Source organism: Triticum dicoccoides, chromosome 2A (assembly GCF_002162155.2).
Source record: "Triticum dicoccoides isolate Atlit2015 ecotype Zavitan chromosome 2A, WEW_v2.0, whole genome shotgun sequence".
In the NCBI taxonomy this organism is placed as follows: domain Eukaryota; kingdom Viridiplantae; phylum Streptophyta; class Magnoliopsida; order Poales; family Poaceae; genus Triticum; species Triticum dicoccoides.
The window spans coordinates 731,802,551-731,820,280 of record NC_041382.1 but is presented as its reverse complement, the minus strand read 5'-3'; positions in this window follow the sequence as shown (position 1 = coordinate 731,820,280).

The window sequence follows — 17,730 nt, the reverse complement described above, 5'->3', positions numbered from 1 at the left end:
ATGAGCGACAAGCTTCCGGACCCGACAAGATAACAGTAGCGGCAAGGCGCTTGCCGCGGCAGGCGGCCACTCTGTGCCCGCGCTCCAGCGCATCCACCAACGTGTCGCTCTGGGGGCCTCTCCAGGCGCGCGTGGCGGGAGGCTGTGCAGCCAGCAGTGCGCAGTGGCATGCGAAGCTGACAAGATCGCCATCGTGGCGAACGGTGGCGCCCCTAACAGTCCTTTTCTGCACTGTTTGGGCGACCCAGACGAGCATTTAATGCCCTTGTCCCCTGCCGTCAGGGTTAGGTAGGGTGCACTGTACAAGCAACTGTACCAACCACCTCACTTTTTACATTTGTACCCTTCTTTGCGTTGCCACCTGTCGGTGACCCCTTTAGCGTATAAAAGGAGGCCCATGCGCAACGTAGAGGAGGTTGGGGCTCCGGTTCGATTCATTCGTGAGCCAGAAAACACTACGCTCTCTCTCTCTAGAGCAAGAACATAATAGAACCAGACAAGCAGCAGTAGGAGTGTTATCTCTCCGGAGAGCTCCGAAGCTGGGTAAACTGTTCGTGTGCTTCACCTCGATCTACTCTTCGTGCGATCTCCGCCCCCCGCCGAACCGAAAGGGGCCCGGTCCGCCGGCCCCATAGGTGTTCGTGGATCAGTTTCCCCGACATCTTTGGAGCGCTAGGTAGGGGGCGTCGAGATTGTGTGAACCTGATCCGGCGTTCACACGAGCGACATCTTTGGCGCGATCCCTTTATCCTGGCCATTTTCGGTCTGGGGGCTCGATATCCTCGGCCCTTTCCCCCGAGCTGTCGGGGGCTTGGAGTACTTGTACGTCGCAATCGACAAGTTCACAAAGTGGCCGGAAGTGCAGCCAGTGAGGAAGGTGACAGCACAGTCAGCAGTCAAGTTCTTCAGGTCAATTATTTGCCGTTTCGGGATCCCTAACAGGATCATCACCGACAACGGCACGCAATTCACGAGCCGCACCTTCATGCAGTATGTCCAAGACCTTGGCGCCAAGGTCTGCTTCGCTTCTGTTGCTCATCCGAGAAGCAACGGTCAAGCAGAGAGGGCAAATGCTGAAGTGCTGCGCGGCCTCAAGACCAGAACTTTCGACAGGCTGCGCAAGTGCGGAAGAAACTGGATCGAGGAGCTGCCGGTGGTTCTTTGGTCGATCAGAACGACGCCAAATCGAGCCACTGGCCAGACACCTTTCGCTCTAGTCTATGGAGCAGAGGCAGTTCTCCCCACGAAACTCGTATACGGATCGCCTCGAGTGCTCGCTTATGATGAGCTTGAGCAAGAACAGCTGCGACAAGACGACGCGCTGCTCCTCGAGGAAGATCGTCTTCAGGCTGCTGTACGAGCTGCTCGATACCAGCAAGCTTTGCGCTACTACCATAGCCGCAAAGTTAAAGCCAGAAGCTTCGAGGAAGGCGACCTTGTTCTTCGGCGCGTTCAGTCCGCCAAGAATTCCAACAAGTTGACGCCGAAGTGGGAAGGCCCTTATCGGGTGAAACGAGTCACAAGGCCCGGCGCTGTCCGCCTTGAGACCGAAGATGGCATTCCGGTGAGCAACTCCTGGAACATAGAACATCTTTGTAAGTTTTTCCCGTAGGGCGCGGTTGCCGGAACCCCGTTCCAGCAACCACCTTTTGTACAAGTCTTGCCGCTGTTGCATGTAATCCTTTGTACAAAGCCGGGCGCTGATCCCGTGCATAAATAGAACCCCATGTGCTCCGCACAACTTGTCCATTTCATGCATTAGTTTTTTTCTTGCATGTGTTATCTGATACTTTGTGCAGTACCTACATCCGGTAAGCAATAACGAGCCGAAGGGCTCCATATTATTATTTTCTCTTCTTTCTTCTTTTCAACAAAGGAAAAGAAGGTTCCCTCGCACACAAGTTTGCCGGGGGGGAAGGAGAAGATTGTGGTATGGACCAGGCGTCGTTCAAGCAAAGTTTTGCCTTGCCGGGAAGCAAACGACAGAAAAGCTAAGTTGCCAAAGTTTGAGCAATTAGTTTTTAAATTTTTGAGTTATTTTCCTCGAACAACCCTGCTTTGTATGGAAAACCTGTGCGCGGAGGAACCAACTCGTGGCTAGTTGCGCCCTTACTTTGTTTCGAGTCCGCTCAACAACTTAAGTGTGCTGCATCTAGTCGCGACAAGGTTTCTTGTCGGAAGCAGCGCCGCCAGCAGGCTGCTGAAGTTCCGCACTCAGCGCTCGCGGCTCGGGCGCTTGCGCCGACAAGTTCCCTAGAAGCGTAGGGTAAAAACATACAAGGGAAGGAATCTAGTAGAGGAAATAACATACCAATTGATAACAGAAATAAAGTTATATTACAAGATAACTTGTCGCAGCTCTAACAGACTATTTTCATAACATGATTAGCAGCGACAAGGGAAAAGAAGAAATGAGCGGCCTAGTCTACGCGTCTGCCCTCGACCCTCTTGATCTCGCTCACCTTGTCCACAATGGGTGCGACAAGGGCCTTGAGTGCGTCCCGATCAGCGTCTGGCGGCAAGGACTTGAGGACGTTGGTGAAGCTGAGGCCTGGATTGTGGAAGGCCACCTTCATCAGCACCTTCTGGAGAACCCCGGTGCAGATTTTGCGCGACTCGTCGGCCAGCTGCTTTGGGATCCTTTCTCGGAGCCGCTGGAGTGCCGTCGCCACGCCCTTGAAGAACAGGCTGAGCTTGGCGCTAGGTTGAAGATTCTCGTCAGAGGTGGTGGGGGAGGTCGACGGCGTTGGTGATGCTGGTGGCAATGGGGGGCGGAGCGCTGCTCTCTCGGCTTCGAGAAGAAGGGTGGGGAGCGGCGGAGGTTCGTGAAGATGGAGTAGTAGCAACCAGCGAGGGGGAACGAACTGCCCCTGTTTCCTCTGCTTATAAAGAGGGACGGGGCGGACGTTTCGCCCTTCTGAATAAAGAACCACCCACGATCTCTCCCACGACGCCGCATTAAACGCGTGCCGTTAGGGGAGAGCGCGGTGGATACGGAGCAGGATTCGGCGTGGCCCAGTCCGCGTGTGCCCGTGCCCTGTCTTGGGCTTGGCCCAATAGTGCTCGGCACCGTGTCTGGCCCAGGCCCGGGGGCTCATGTCGGTGTACTAGAATAGGGGTACCCTAGTACCCCGAACTTGTGCACGGGCAGTTGTAGCACCCCGCGGCAAGGCTTGCCGGGCGAGCGCCAAGATCCTCCGTGGTTCCCTTGAAGCCATTCAAGAACAAAGTATTTAAGCTCAGGAGACAAGGCCCCGGCAAGAGGAGCTTGCCGGGAAGGCCAACCAAGGCACTCCAAGGAACTTGCCGCGACGCGCCACGCGCTCCGGCAAGGCAACAAGGCCCCGGCAAGAGGAGCTTGCCGGGAGGACCAACCAAGATACCTCGAGGCCCGATGAGCGACAAGCTTCCGGACCCGACAAGATAACAGCAGCGGCAAGGCGCTTGCCGCGGCAGGCGGCCACTCTGTGCCCGCGCTCCAGCGCATCCACCAACGTGTCGCTCTGGGGGCCTCTCCAAGCGCGCGTGGCGGGAGGCTGTGCAGCCAGCGGTGCGTAGTGGCATGCGAAGCTGACAACATCACCATCGTGGCGAACGATGGCGCCCCTAACGGTCCTTTTCTGCACTGTTTGGGCGACCCAGACGGGCATTTAATGCCCTTGTCCCCTGCCGTCAGGGTTAGGTAGGGTGCACTGTACAAGCAACTGTACCGACCACCTCACTTTTTACATTTGTACCCTTCTTTGCGTTGCCACCTGTCGGTGACCCCTTTAGCATATAAAAGGAGGCCCATGCGCAACGTAGAGGAGGTTGGGGCTCCGGTTTGATTCATTCGTGAGCCAGAAAACACTACGCTCTCTCTCTAGAGCAAGAACATAATAGAACCAGACAAGCAGCAGTAGGAGTGTTATCTCTCCGGAGAGCTCCGAAGCTGGGTAAACTGCTCGTGTGCTTCGCCTCGATCTGCTGTTCGTGCGATCTCCGCCCCCCGCCGAACTGAAAGGGGCCCGGTCCGCCGGCCCCATAAGTGTTCGTGGATCAGTTTCCCCGACACCCGAACCCAACGAGGGTGTCATATTTGTTTCCCACTTCCTCCGAGGGCTAGGCTTTAGTCTTGATCCCTTTGTTAGAGGGATTATGTTCTATTATGGGCTTGATTTCCACGATCTAGCCCCAGATTCCATCCTTCACATCTCGTCGTTTATCGTCGTGTGTGAGCCCTTCCTCCACATAACCCACACTTCGGCTTATGGCTCAAGACCTTCAATGTGAAGCCGAAGACGATAGATGGGTGACACGCAGAATGCGGAGGTGCCATAATAAGAAAAGGCGCCGATGCTCTATGGCCATATGGTTCCTTCCCGGAGGTGTCCACCTTATGGCAGCGGGAGTGGTTTTTCATCACAGCTCCCCGAAGTACAAAGTGGGCAGCTGCCCCCGCCTTCCGCTCGGGTCCCCCGCCGCAACTGGCATCATGGGTCAACAAGGGGCTGGACTGGGGGCCAGTTAATGACGTGCTGACATTGCAAAGTCGCATCCGAGATCTCCTCAAGAGGGATGTCAGTCTTGTCAAGGTAATGCAAGTTATGCTAGTTCGTCGGGTCCTGCCATGCCAACATCATCTCTCCATATGTGGGAGTTCAACCCGAAAGGACCGCGAACTATTCAGAAATTCTTCGGCGTGACGCTTGAAGAGATGTATGGATTGTTCTTCGGATCACGAATAAAGTGTCCGGACACCATCGAGGATGCGGGTCTCAACTGCAACCGTTTAGATACCCACGTAAGTAATTCTGCAGCCGAACATGCTGTCTTTTTATTTGTCATAACATCATTCTGAAAAAATCACTCTTGGCCAGGACTGGATAAGAAAGGCGGAGATGATCAGGTGTTCGGCCCCCCATCCCGATGGCTCACCAGATCCTGTACTAGCCAGGATGCTTGAGCACGCACCTTATCGTGCCATCAGGGGAAGATAAAAGGGAGGAATAAAGAAGCCGAAAGCGGGCTTCACGCATTACTCATCCAAACTGGGGGAATTAGTGTCTCCGCGAAGGAGGATAATCGGGGAGAAGAATCTAGAATCCCCTCTCCCCAAGGAAGGAAATGAACCGCCTCTGTAGACATGGAAATGAAGGCTTCCAAACGAGGGAATAAACCCTCGCCAGGGGGCCCTGCCCCAGAGGGCGTCCTTACTGCACAGCGCCCGCAAGGGGGCCAGCCCTCCACCGAGCTGTAAGTGAACAAGAGTACTTTTGGTAAATATATCCTGCTTGATCTCCGAGGACAATAACCGGGACATATATCTTGCAGTCTGGCTCGTAGCCCTTCTTGACAGAGTTCGTCTTCAGGGGATCTTCTTTCGGAGATGAAGGAGAGCGAAACACCTCCCCCTGTCTCCCCGCCTCCTGGGGCGGACGACCTTGAGGTGTCATCACGGAGGATTTCTCCTGATCCGCCAAGGCCAGAAGGTAACCCTTCAGCCACCCGAAGTCCGGAGTATTTGGCTCCTAAGGAGAGCAACAGAAAGAGTCTGGGATTGTCCGGTGCACAACCAGACGCACTGATGGGTCTTTTGGAGCAAGCGACTATCTCAGAGGCGCATCGTACTTTAATGGGTACGGTGGTTGAGAGGATTTCATCCGCTAAAAGTGGGTTGCATGAGGCTTTTACGAGCCTGCTAAGAGGATTTGAGGTACGCAAAGTAATATATAATTTTTTTGATAGTACCACACATGCTAGGTGTGCTCTATACAGATAGTAGCCCCTGAGACTCTGGTTGCTGACCAGAGGCGGCAAACAGAGGATCATAGTCCCAGGTAATGATCGCTTTGCTTTCATGTGTGGGTGGCTGAGGGTCCGGTGGCTGGCCAGACTGCTGAGTTTGCCGGACTGAGGCAGCAACTTGATGCGGCAGATGCCGACATTGCGCTTGTGAACAAGCGGATTGGCGAGGCACAGGGTATGTATTTTCGGGTGGTCAACAAATATTAAGAGGAGCATGATTGCTAGTATCTATAATATGTCGTGACTGCAGATGGAGCTACCGCCGTGGAGACCCTACGGGTGGAACTTGCCCGAGCCAAGGAACAAGCCGGGAGAAGTGATGCGGCCTCCCTAAAGGCGGCCGAAGACTTAAGAGCCGAACATGCTGCTCATCGCCAGAGCAAAGATAAAATAGCCAAGATGGCTGTTGAGCTGAAAGATGCCGCCGACCGATATGAGATTCTTGAAAAGGAAAGCCAAGCGAAAGCGGCTGACCTAAAGAAAGCCGTGGAAGCAGCCAAGGAAACCCGCTCTCAAATCAGAGCGGCGAAGGAGGAGCTCCGTCAAGCCGGAGATATCACGGCTGGGAAGCCCTTTTTGTTGCGGACGAAGTTTGAAGATCCGAAGTATGCCCCTCTGGATCAATTATGGAGTGCTGCAGACGCGTACTTGGACTTGGCAATGAGTGCTGCTGATGCGACTGAGTTTTTCAAAGATCGGAAAGATCATGAAATGGAAAGGTTGTTCTGGTCGCAGTTCAGTGGTCCAACGCGTCCGCTGCTATTAAATGAACAAATGGCTGAGTGGGCCGAGCTCCATAGGCTGTCCGGACTTGCCATGAGGTATGTCGTGGATCATCTTTGGCCGAAGGGACCAATGCCGAATAGTTATTTTGGTTTAGTGCAATGATTCCTTGGTGCTGTGCCGCATATCGATGCTGTAAAGAGGTTGACATGCATAGAGGGTGCACGGATGGCTCTTGCCCATGTTAAGACATACTGGGAAGAGATGGAGGCCACCGCTGTTGCAACCCGGGATCCTGCCGCAGGCCAGGTCTCGACTGAGCACTATTTTGAAGAAGTCCTAGAAGGCGCTCGTTTAATAGAGGCTCAGTGCTCGAAGAGTATCATGTTCGAGTGACATGTATCCCAATTGTAAAAACAATGCTATTTGGATTATAAAGGTTGTGTTTATACTTTTGCCTGAAAGTATTATGATGCCTCCTGTGTGGTCGTTTATCTATGTATATAACCTGAAAGTTTGTAGTCGTCGGCTTCAGCCCCCACGCACATAATGCAGGGGTGTTCAGAAAAGCGCGTATTCACACTTGACCCAACGTCGTGGTCCATTAAGGAGGTGATAGCGCGGCGAACAAGGCAATCGGACTATATAGCTTTAACACTTTCACTTAGCCATAGGAGTTTGACGGTGGGGCTACTATATAGCCCCTGGTACTTCTGCGCTCATCCGAATATGGTGCGTGTACATACATGACCGGGAAACCGGTCCTTCGTTAATGCCGAGGGATCGCGAAGATTCCTCTGAGTCATCGAGTGGTTGACCAGTCTCGCGCTTTATCATGACAGTCAGTTTTCGACTTTCTCTACTGAGGTGCTCATCCAGATGAACCAGGGCAGAATCGCAGTAGTTCTCCCGGTGCCGCCTTAGCCGATAGAGCGGAATGTAAGGTAGCAAAACATGAGAGCCGGGCAAACCCAACTATTGACCAAAGATATGATTCGGAGCTGATGCATATAAGGCCAAACTCGCGATGCCGAACACTCCCTAAGGTATTCGGACTTTACAACATATACTGGGCTGAGTAACGCCCTCGATTATGAGCCCTGAATTTCCAGGTACTTGCATTAGTCTGACGTGATGAAATGCCAATAACGCCAACATCCCTTTTGGTTGTGTTGAGTATCCGGAGGGAGTGAAGCAACAAGAGACAGTAAAAAAAGTTTACACAGGGTCTTAATCTAAAAAGAAGCCTTTGAGCGGGGCCCTGCTGCACGTCTGCGCCTATGTCTCCGTTGTGTCATATTTTGGAAGGGTGTAGCACGATGATCATCTGTAAAAGAGTAAAACGCAGGTGAAGGTATTTGTGCGAAAAATTGGTTATTCTTAATGAACCATTAAAACGCAATCTAAATAGGGTCAAGCCGAACTGTAGCCCTTTTTACATGCGGGAATCCCCTAGCACCACCTATGGGGGTATATCCATCGACCCAATCTCAAGTTTATCTGAGCTATTACAGCTAGTGGTGCACCAGACTCGTCTAACCGTGTCCGTGGTCTTGACGACCGATCATTTCATCTGGTTGGAGAGGTTGTTCAGTGATTGGCTGCTAGAGCCGCCACGTCTTCCTCCGTACGTGAGGAACGCTCTGTGTTTCTGCTAACTATGATGATGCCACGTGGACCGGGCATCTTAAGCTTAAGATAAGCGTAATGTGGTACTGCATTAAAACGAGTGAAGGCCGTTCTTCCGAGTAGTGCGTGATGGCCGCTTCAGAATGGAGCGATGTCGAAGGTTAATTCTTCGCTTCGGAAGTTGTCGGGAGAACCGAATACAACCTCTAGTACTAGAGAGCCCGTTCAGCGGGCCTCTGGGCCTGGTATTACTCCTTTAAAGGTAGTATTGCTTTGGCTGATTCTTGTCGGGTCTATCCCCATTTTGCAGACGGTGTACTGATATATTAGATTAAGACTACTGCCGCCGTCCATAAGGACTCGGGTGAGATGGTATCCGTCAATTATTGGGTCTAGCACCAAGGCAGCAGATCCTCCATGCCGGATACTAGTCGGGTGATCCCTGTGATCAAAAGTGATCAGGCAGGCCGACTAAGGGTTGAACTTAGGGGTGACGGGCTCTATGGCGTATACGTCTCGGGGTGCACGCTGGCGCCTCCTCTTCGGTATGTGAGTTGCGTAAATCATGTTCACTGTTTTGACCTTTGGTGGGGATTTTTTTCTGTCCCTCAATGTTCGGCTGGCGAGGCTCATCCTCGCCTTCGCTTGGTGTCTCCCTCCCCTTGTGTTCGGCGTTTAGCTTTCCGGCCTGCTTGAAGACCCAGCATTCTTTGTTGGTGTGATTTGCAGGTTTGTCGGAGGTGCCATGAATCTGACATAATCTGTCTAGAATCTTGTTTAGGCTGGACGGTCCATCTCTGCTGCCTTTAAATGTCTTTTTCCGTTGACCGGGCCGAGAGCCCCTAAATCCGGCGTTTACCGCCATGTTGTCTGGGCTGTCTTTGTTCTTTCGATGCTTGCTTTTATTGTGTCGCGGTTTCTCGTAGCCATCCCTGACTTCGGATGTGCTTGGGTTGCTGGTGCCGCTACGGGCCAGCCAACTGTCTTCGCCCGCGCAAAAGGGGGTCATAAGGCTTGTTAGGGATGTCATTGTCCTTGGTTTTTCCCAGCCGAGGTGTCTAGAGAGCCATTCGTCCTGGACATTGTGCTTGAAAGCCTCTAAGGCTTCGGCATCCGGACAGTCGATGATTTGATTCTTCTTCGTGAGAAATCTATTCCAAAGCTTTCGGGCTGACTCTCCGGGCTGTTGAATGATGTGACTTACATCGTCTGCGTCCGGAGGTCGGACATAGGTCCCTTGAAAATTGGCCCTAAAAGCATCCTCAAGCTCTACCCAGCTTCCAATTGAGTTTTCGGGGAGGCTTTTCAGCCAGTGCCGAGCTGGTCCTTTCAACTTGAGGGGCAGGTATTTGATGGCGTGGAGATCATCTCCGCGAGCCATGTGGATGTGAAGGATAAAGTCCTCAATCCAGACCCCAGGGTCTGTCGTTTCGTCGTATGCCTATATGTTCATGGGTTTGAATCCCACGGGAAATTCATGGTCCAGCACCTCATCGGTGAAGCATAGGGGGTGCGCGACACCCCTGTATTTGGATGTGTCATGGCATTCTTTAGACGGTTGTAGCATTTGGTTTTGATACCGAGCTGTTATTCGGTCAGTATAATCGTTTGGGCAGCCATGATTCTGTGCCGGAGCGCGCTTTCTAGATCCGTAGATGGACCTGGCCATACTGGCTTTTTGTGTAGGTCTTCACATAAATCGTGCGCTGACTTGTGTGCGACGTCATTAGCCGCCCTGTCGCAGCCACGGGGTGGTCGATCCGGCTAATCGGCCGTTTTATTTTTCGGCTGAATGGGATCTAAAGCCTCATCGTCGAATTCAGGCAGCAGCTTGCACTTTGGATAGCTCTTTGTGTGGCGACTGCCGCCGTACTTTTCTTTAGTGTCAAGCACTTTATTCCATCTGCTGTTGAGCATATTCTGCGCGGCCTTAAGCCTTTGCTTCTGCTTCTTCAGGCTCCTCGCGGTGGCAATAAGCCTTCTATGGAGGTTCTCTTGTTCCAAGTGCCTTTCCGGGATGATGTGTGCATCGTCGTCCGGACTATTCTCCTCTCTAGAGACAGGTTGATGAGTTTTACCCTCGGCGTCGCCATGATCGGACAACGGCTCCGTACTATGTTCGCCGTCCACTGGCTCATCCTGCTCCATCGCTGGGTCCATATGGTCGTCGTTTCCTTTGGAGTCGACCGGGGTATTATTCTTTCTTGCACTGTTATCGCTGTTTTTGCTGAGGCGGGATTTGGGGCGGCGCCTACGTCGTCGCTTTGGTTGCTTCTCGAGGGGACTGTCCTTCGCTGCATCCTCCCGTTCCTCGTCATTGTTTTCTTTGGGTGTATCCACCATGTTTATATTGTGTGATGAAGTGGCTGTCCAGCGCCCTGTGGGCGGTGGTTCCTGTTCCTCTCCTGCATCATCGTCCATACCGTCGATGTCTTCGGAGTCGAAATCAAGCATGTCGGTTAAGTCATCGACAGTGGCTATTAAGTGGGTGGTGGGTGGGGAACGAATTCCTTCGTCATTCACTTCCCACTTGAGCCGGACATAGTTCGGCCCAGGGTCTCCTGACAAGGAGAGAGACCTCAATGAATCTAGCACATTGCCCAAGGGCGAGTGCTAAAAAATATCCGCGGAGGTAAACTCCATGATCGGTGCCCAATTAGATTGGATAGGTACGGACGCAGGCAGTTCAAAGCCTATGGCCGGGGACGAATCCAAGGGTCTGGTAACACAGGTCTCATAGGAAGTGAAGTCAGTATTCAGCTCTATCGCCGCTGAGTGTGCGGCCTCCGTGGCGGGGTCCATCCACCTATCCTCGGATGGCACGATCTGCTTCGGATTAAGGGCCAGAGTAACCGCAGGTGCGATCTCCCGAAGACCATCCGATGGCAGAGCTAAGTCATGCTTGTCGTGACTGTTTGGCGCGCCTGACATGAGCTCGAATCCATCGAAGATCAAGTCTCCACGGATATCGGTAGTGTAGTTCAAGCTTCCAAATCTGACCTAATGGCCAGGGGCGTAGCTATCGATCTGCTCTTGATGGCCAAGAGAGTTGGCCCACAGTACAAAGCCGCCGAATACGAAGATCTGTCCAGGAAGAAAAACCTCACACTGGATCACATCGTTGCCGATGATCGAAGGAGCCATCAAGCCTTTATCATGACAACACAGTGGAACTCTCAATGAAAGCACCAATGTCAGTGTCAAAACCGGCGGATCTCGGGTAGGGGGTCCCGAACTGTGCGTCCAGGGCTGATGGTAATAGGAGGCGGGGGACACAATGTTTACCCAGGTTCGGGCCCTCTCGATGGAGGTAATGCCCTACTTCCTGCTTGATTGATCTTGATGATATGAGTATTAAAAGAGTTGATCTACCACGAGATCGTAGAGGCTAAACCCTAGAATGTAGCCTATGATTATGATTGTTGTTGTCCTATGGACTAAACCCTCCGGTTTATATAGACAACGGAGGGGGCTAGGGTTACAGAGAGTCAGTTACAGAGAAGGAGATCTACATATCCGAATCGCCAAGCTTGCCTTCCACGCAAAGGAGAGTCCCACCCGGACACGGGACGAAGCCTTCAATCTTGTATCTTCATAGTCCAATAGTCCGACCAAAGTATATAGTCCGGCTGTACCAGGACCCCCTAATCCAGGACTCCCTAACCGTGATCACTCGGGAGGTTATCATGGGTATATACATACATACTTACATACTATACAGGTGGTGACTAAACTCGGGTCGGCTCGTAGAGTACCCGCATGTGATTCCGATGTGGGGGCTGAAGGGGCAGGTGGTTCCATCCCGGTAGAGGTGGGCCTGGGTTCCCGACGGCCCCCGACTGTTACTTTGTGCGGAGCGATAGGGCATGTTGAGACCACCTAGGAGAGAGGTGGGACTGGCCCTGGTCGGCGTTCACAGTTACTTCAAAATAACACGCTTAACAAGATCTTGGTATTTGATCTGAGTCTAGCCACTGGCCTATACGCACTAACCAACTACGCGGGAACAGTTATGGGTACCATGTCGTGGTATCAGCCGAAGCCTTCGTGACATCAGCGACTGAGCGGTGCGTGCCAGATTGGACTGGAATGCCTGCTCTTGTATTAGGGAGGCTAGGTCTGCTTCTGGCCGCCCATGCAACGTGCAGGTGTGCAATGAGCGATGGGCCCGGACCCCTGCTCCATAGGATTTAGACCGGCGTGCTGACCTCTCTGTTGTGCCTAGGTGGGGCTGCGACGTGTTGATCTTCCGAGGCCGGGCATGACCCAGGAAAGTGTGTCCGGACAAAGGGGATCGAGTGTGTTGGGAAATGTGGTGCACCCCTACAGGGAAGTTGATCTATTAAAATAGCCGTGTCCCTCGGTAAAAGGATGACCCGGAGTTGTGCCTTGACCTTATGACAACTAGAACCGGATACTTAATAAAACACACCTGATGGGGTCATGTACCTAGGGTAGGGTCATGAACCTGGTCTAAGTACCTTGCCCAAGGACACCCTTAGAAGAGGTCGCCTTCCAGTCGACCAACTGACTTGAAGGACTCGACCATGAAGACTCACTCGACCACCAGGAGGTCAAGAGGCACTCTGCACTGCAACAGCCTGTAATTAAGTAGGCTTTATGATAGTAAAGACACTTTATGTGGGGCGTTACCAGTAACGCCCCAGACTTAACTCACCTTAAACCCTCTCCTACGTGGGCTGGCTGGGGTCCTGGCGCACTCTATATAAGCCACCCCCCTCCACAGGTAGAAGGGTTCGGCATCTTGTAACTCACATACTCATAATCCACTCGACCGCCTCCGGGCTCCGAGACGTAGGGCTATTACTTCTTCCGGGAAGGGCCTGAACTCGTACATCCCTTGTGTTTACAACCTCTCCATAGCTAGGACCTTGCCTCTCCATACCTACCCCCCACTCTACTGTCAGGCTTAGAACCACGACAGTTGGCGCCCACCGTGGGGCAGGTGTTTTAGCGATTTTTGTGGAGAAGTTGCGATTCTTCCGAGTACTTTCATCATGGTGTCTGCTGGAGTTTTGGTCGGGGGTCAAGAGATCCGTCTCGGCACTCTCACCTTCATCGCCGACGACTCCGCGTGGCTCCATGAGGCTGCACTCGACGTTGATGCGCTCCCCGTCCGTGGTGCGACGCATTTTCGCGCATGTGTCCGCGGCGTTCTGCTGCGGCAACCATCGACCCAGTATCGGTTGGCTCCTCCATCGTCCACCCTCCCGGTCTCCCGCCAGCGCAAGCGATCGGGCCGGTCGAGGCTTCAGCGATGGGTGAGGCACGCGGTGGCTCGCCAATCGGCCACCACCCAAGTTGCGGCAATCGAGCCCGACGAATCTCTCTACGGCTTGTTCGATCTGTCGACTGGCTCCGTAGAGACTGCATCCGAGTGCGGTAGCAGTGATCCAGCGGCGGAAATCTTGATGGTCGACGGGCCCCACAGTCCCCCTGGCTTCGCCCGTGATGGTGGAGCAGGTGACGGCGGCAACCCTGCACGAGGCTACGAAGAGTACCAGCCCGAGCCACTCGACTCTCTGCAAAGAGAGGAACTTCGCCGCAGGAACGTGGATCCCCTGCGTACTCCCATCGCAGGAGAAACCCCCGAGGCTCGTGCCTTGGAGGAGGCACGTCTGGCCAATTTGGCCGAACGCACTCGACTGGAGAATCTTCAGCGAGCACTCGACGAGCGCGCGCGGCAACGAGTTCCTGACACCAGTCGACGTCAACTCTTCCCGCCGACTCAGGTATATCGAACCCCAATCCAAAATTTAGCAGATGCGACCCGTATAGCAGAGTCCATCCAGCCTTCGCAGTCGGAAGCTGGCAGAGGTTTGCTGCAGATCAGGGATCTACTCCGGGCAGCAGGAGATCAGAATTCAGCCATGTCTCAGTCGTGCAACAGAATTCACAGTCGATCCGTCACTGCGAATACGGTTCAGTCGGCTCATAGCCCCAGATCGCCTCCGCGGCGTGAAGGGCGCGAGAATCGGCGAGATCAATATGGTGACCGACTCGACCGAGATGATAGGCGTCGAGTGCCCAATTCCCCTCCGAGGGGTGGGTCTTACGCTCCTCGGCAGCAAGATGACATGCGTCAGTACAGTACAGGGCGAAGGGTTCCAGTCGACCCCAGAGAACCAGGCTTCGACGCGCGATCCATTATCGTGCAAGGTTTGGTCGACCGGAACAGAGCCCATCGAGGCGGACTCGACAGAGATGCACCCACAAGCAGTCGAGTGCATGTTTCTGGTCCTGAATGTTTCAGCAGAGCTATCAGAGCCGCAGTTATCCCTCCCAATTTCAGGTTGGCAACAGGAGTCAGCAAGTTCACTGGTGAGTCTAAGCCTGAAACTTGGCTTGAAGACTACCGAGTGGCAGTTCAGATTGGCGGTGGGAACGACGAGGTGGCCATGAAGCATTTGCCCCTCATGCTGGAAGGTTCTGCCAGGGCATGGTTGACTCAATTACCTCCTAGCAGCATTTACACTTGGGAAGATCTGTCCCGAGTGTTCATCAGAACGTTTGAAGGAACTTGCAAGCGACCAGCTGGATTGACAGAGTTGCAAGTCTGTGTGCAGAAAGCTAATGAGACTCTCAGAGAGTATATTCAGAGGTGGATCACTTTGCACCACACTGTGGAGAATGTGTCTGATCATCAGGCAGTCTGTGCCTTCAAAGATGGCGTCAAGAACAGAGAACTGAGTTTGAAGTTTGGTCGAACCGGTGACATGACCTTGAGTCGGATGATGGAGATTGCTACCAAGTACGCCAACGGCGAAGAAGAAGACCGACTCCGAAGCAGCAAGCACAAGCCGAGTCAGTCGGAAAAAGGAAACACCAGTCGGAAACAGAAGCGGAAGGCTGAACCGGCAGCTCCTGGAGAGGCTCTGGCTGTGACTCAGGGAAAGTTTAAGGGGAAACCAAAAGGATCCTGGAACCCCAAGAAGGTAAAGGATAAAGAAGGGAACGACGTAATGGATATGCCATGTCACATCCACACGAAGAAAGACGAAGAGGGGAATATCATCTACCCGAAGCACACCACTCGCCAATGTCGACTCCTGATCCAGCAGTTTCAGGGAAAACAGTCTAAGGACAAGGAGAAGGAGTCGGACAAGGCCGAAGACAAGGAGGACAGTGAGGAAGGATATCCGCATATCAACTCCACTCTGATGATCTTTGCAGATGTGGAAAGCAGGAGTCGACTGAAAGTCATTAACCGAGAGGTGAACATGGTTGCCCCAACAAAAGCAAATTATCTGAAATGGTCTCAAATACCCATCACATTCGACCAATCTGATCACCCGACTCATATTGCCACCCCTGGGAGGCAAGCTTTGGTGGTCGATCTAGTTGTCGAAGGCACTCGACTGACAAAGGTGCTGATGGATGGTGGAAGCGGGCTGAATTTGTTGTATGCAGACACACTGAAAAGAATGGGCATTCCGATGTCCCGACTGAGCACTAGTAACATGAGCTTTCATGGAGTTATACCAGGGAAGAAAGCCGAGTCACTCGGCCAAATAGCTTTGGACGTGGTGTTTGGTGATTCGAAACATTTTCGCAAAGAAAAGTTGACGTTTGAGGTCGTGGATTTTCAGAGTGCATATCATGCCATTTTGGGGAGACCAGCTTACGCACGGTTCATGGCTCGACCATGTTACGTGTACCTCAAATTGAAGATGCCCGGCCCCAAAGGAGTCATCACTGTCACCGGTGATAGGAAAAAGGCAGAAGAGTGCTTTCAGAAGAGCTCCAAGATTGCCGATTCCCAGGTGACAGCGGTCGAGTTCGAGGAATACAAGCAAAACGCAGATCCGAGTGACTTGCTGCGATCAAAGAAACCCGCCACAGAGTCTGCATTCCAGTCGTCCGGTGAGACGAAGCCTGTTCACATTCACCCGACCGACCCCGATGCAGCTCCGACCCGCATCTCCACAACACTCGACCCAAAATAGGAAGAAGCGCTCATCCAGTTCCTCCGTGAGAACTGGGACATTTTTGCATGGAAGCCCGCTGACATGCCAGGTGTTCCCAGGGGACTGGCTGAGCATCGCCTAAGAGTAGACTCATCTGCAAAACCAGTCAAAGAGCATCTCCGGCGGTCCGCCGTCCAGAAGAGAAAAGCCATTGAGGAAGAAGTGGCTCGACTGTTGGCGGCAGGATTTATCCGAGAGATATACCACTCCGAGTGGCTCGCTAATGTCTTCATGGTTCCTAAGAAGGACAAGTCGCTCCGAATGTGCATTGATTTCAAGCACATCAACGGGCCTGCCCGAAAGATCATTTTCCTCTCCCTCGCATAGATCAAATTGTTGACTCGACCGCGGGATGCGAGAGGCTATCTTTTTTAGATGCCTACTCCGGGTACCACCAGATCCGTCTGTACGGACCCGACGAGGTAAAAACAGCTTTCATCACTCCATTCGGGTGCTTTTGCTATATCACCATGCCATTCGGCCTCAAGAATGCCGGAGCCACATTTATGCGAATGATTCAGAAGTGTCTACTCACTCAAATCAGTCGGAATGTGGAAGCATATATGGATGATATTGTTGTCAAGTCACGAAAAGGTTCCGACCTGCTCGCTGATCTCGCCGAAACATTTGCCAACCTCAGAAGATATGATATCAAGCTCAATCCATCAAAGTGCACATTTGGAGTTCCTGGTGGCAAGTTACTCGGTTTTCTCGTTTCCGAACGGGGAATTGACGCTAACCCAGAGAAGATTGGCACTATTCTCCGAATGAAACGCCCTGTGTGAGTACACGATGTCCAGAAGCTTACTGGATGCTTGGCCGCATTAAGTCGATTCATCTCACGACTCGGTGAAAAGGCATTGCCTCTTTACCGACTGATGAAGAAGACAGACAAGTTCGAGTGGACTCCAGAAGCTGATGCAGCGTTTGCCGAGCTAAAAGCTCTGCTCTCCACCCAGCCGGTGCTTGCTGCTCCAATCAGCAAAGAGCCTCTATTGCTCTATATCGCAGCCACAGGACAAGTCGTCAGTACTGTGCTTACGGTCGAGCGGGAAGAAGAAGGAAAAGCTCTCAAAGTTCAGCGCCCAGTGTATTATTTGTCTGAAGTCTTGACTCCATCCAAGCAGAGATATCCTCATTATCAGAAGCTTGTGTATGGAATATACATGACCACAAAGAAGGTTGCTCATTATTTTTCTGATCATTCCATCACAGTCGTCAGCGACGCTCCACTATCAGAGATTTTGCACAACAGAGATGCAACTGGTCGAGTGGCCAAATGGGCGATTGAACTTCTTCCCCTTGATATCAAGTTTGAGGCAAAGAAAGCCATTAAGTCCCAGGCAATAGCAGATTTCCTCGCCGAGTGGATTGAACAGCAGCAGCCGACTGAAGTTCACTCGGAGCATTGGACCATGTTCTTTGATGGCTCCAAGATGTTGAATGGTTCCGGTGCTGGGGTTGTCCTGGTTTCCCCCAGAGGAGATAAGCTCAGATATGTGCTCCAGATTCACTTTGATTCCTCCAACAATGAGGCAGAATATGAGGCCCTCTTATATGGGTTGCGCATGGCCATTTCACTCGGCGTCCGTCGCCTGATGGT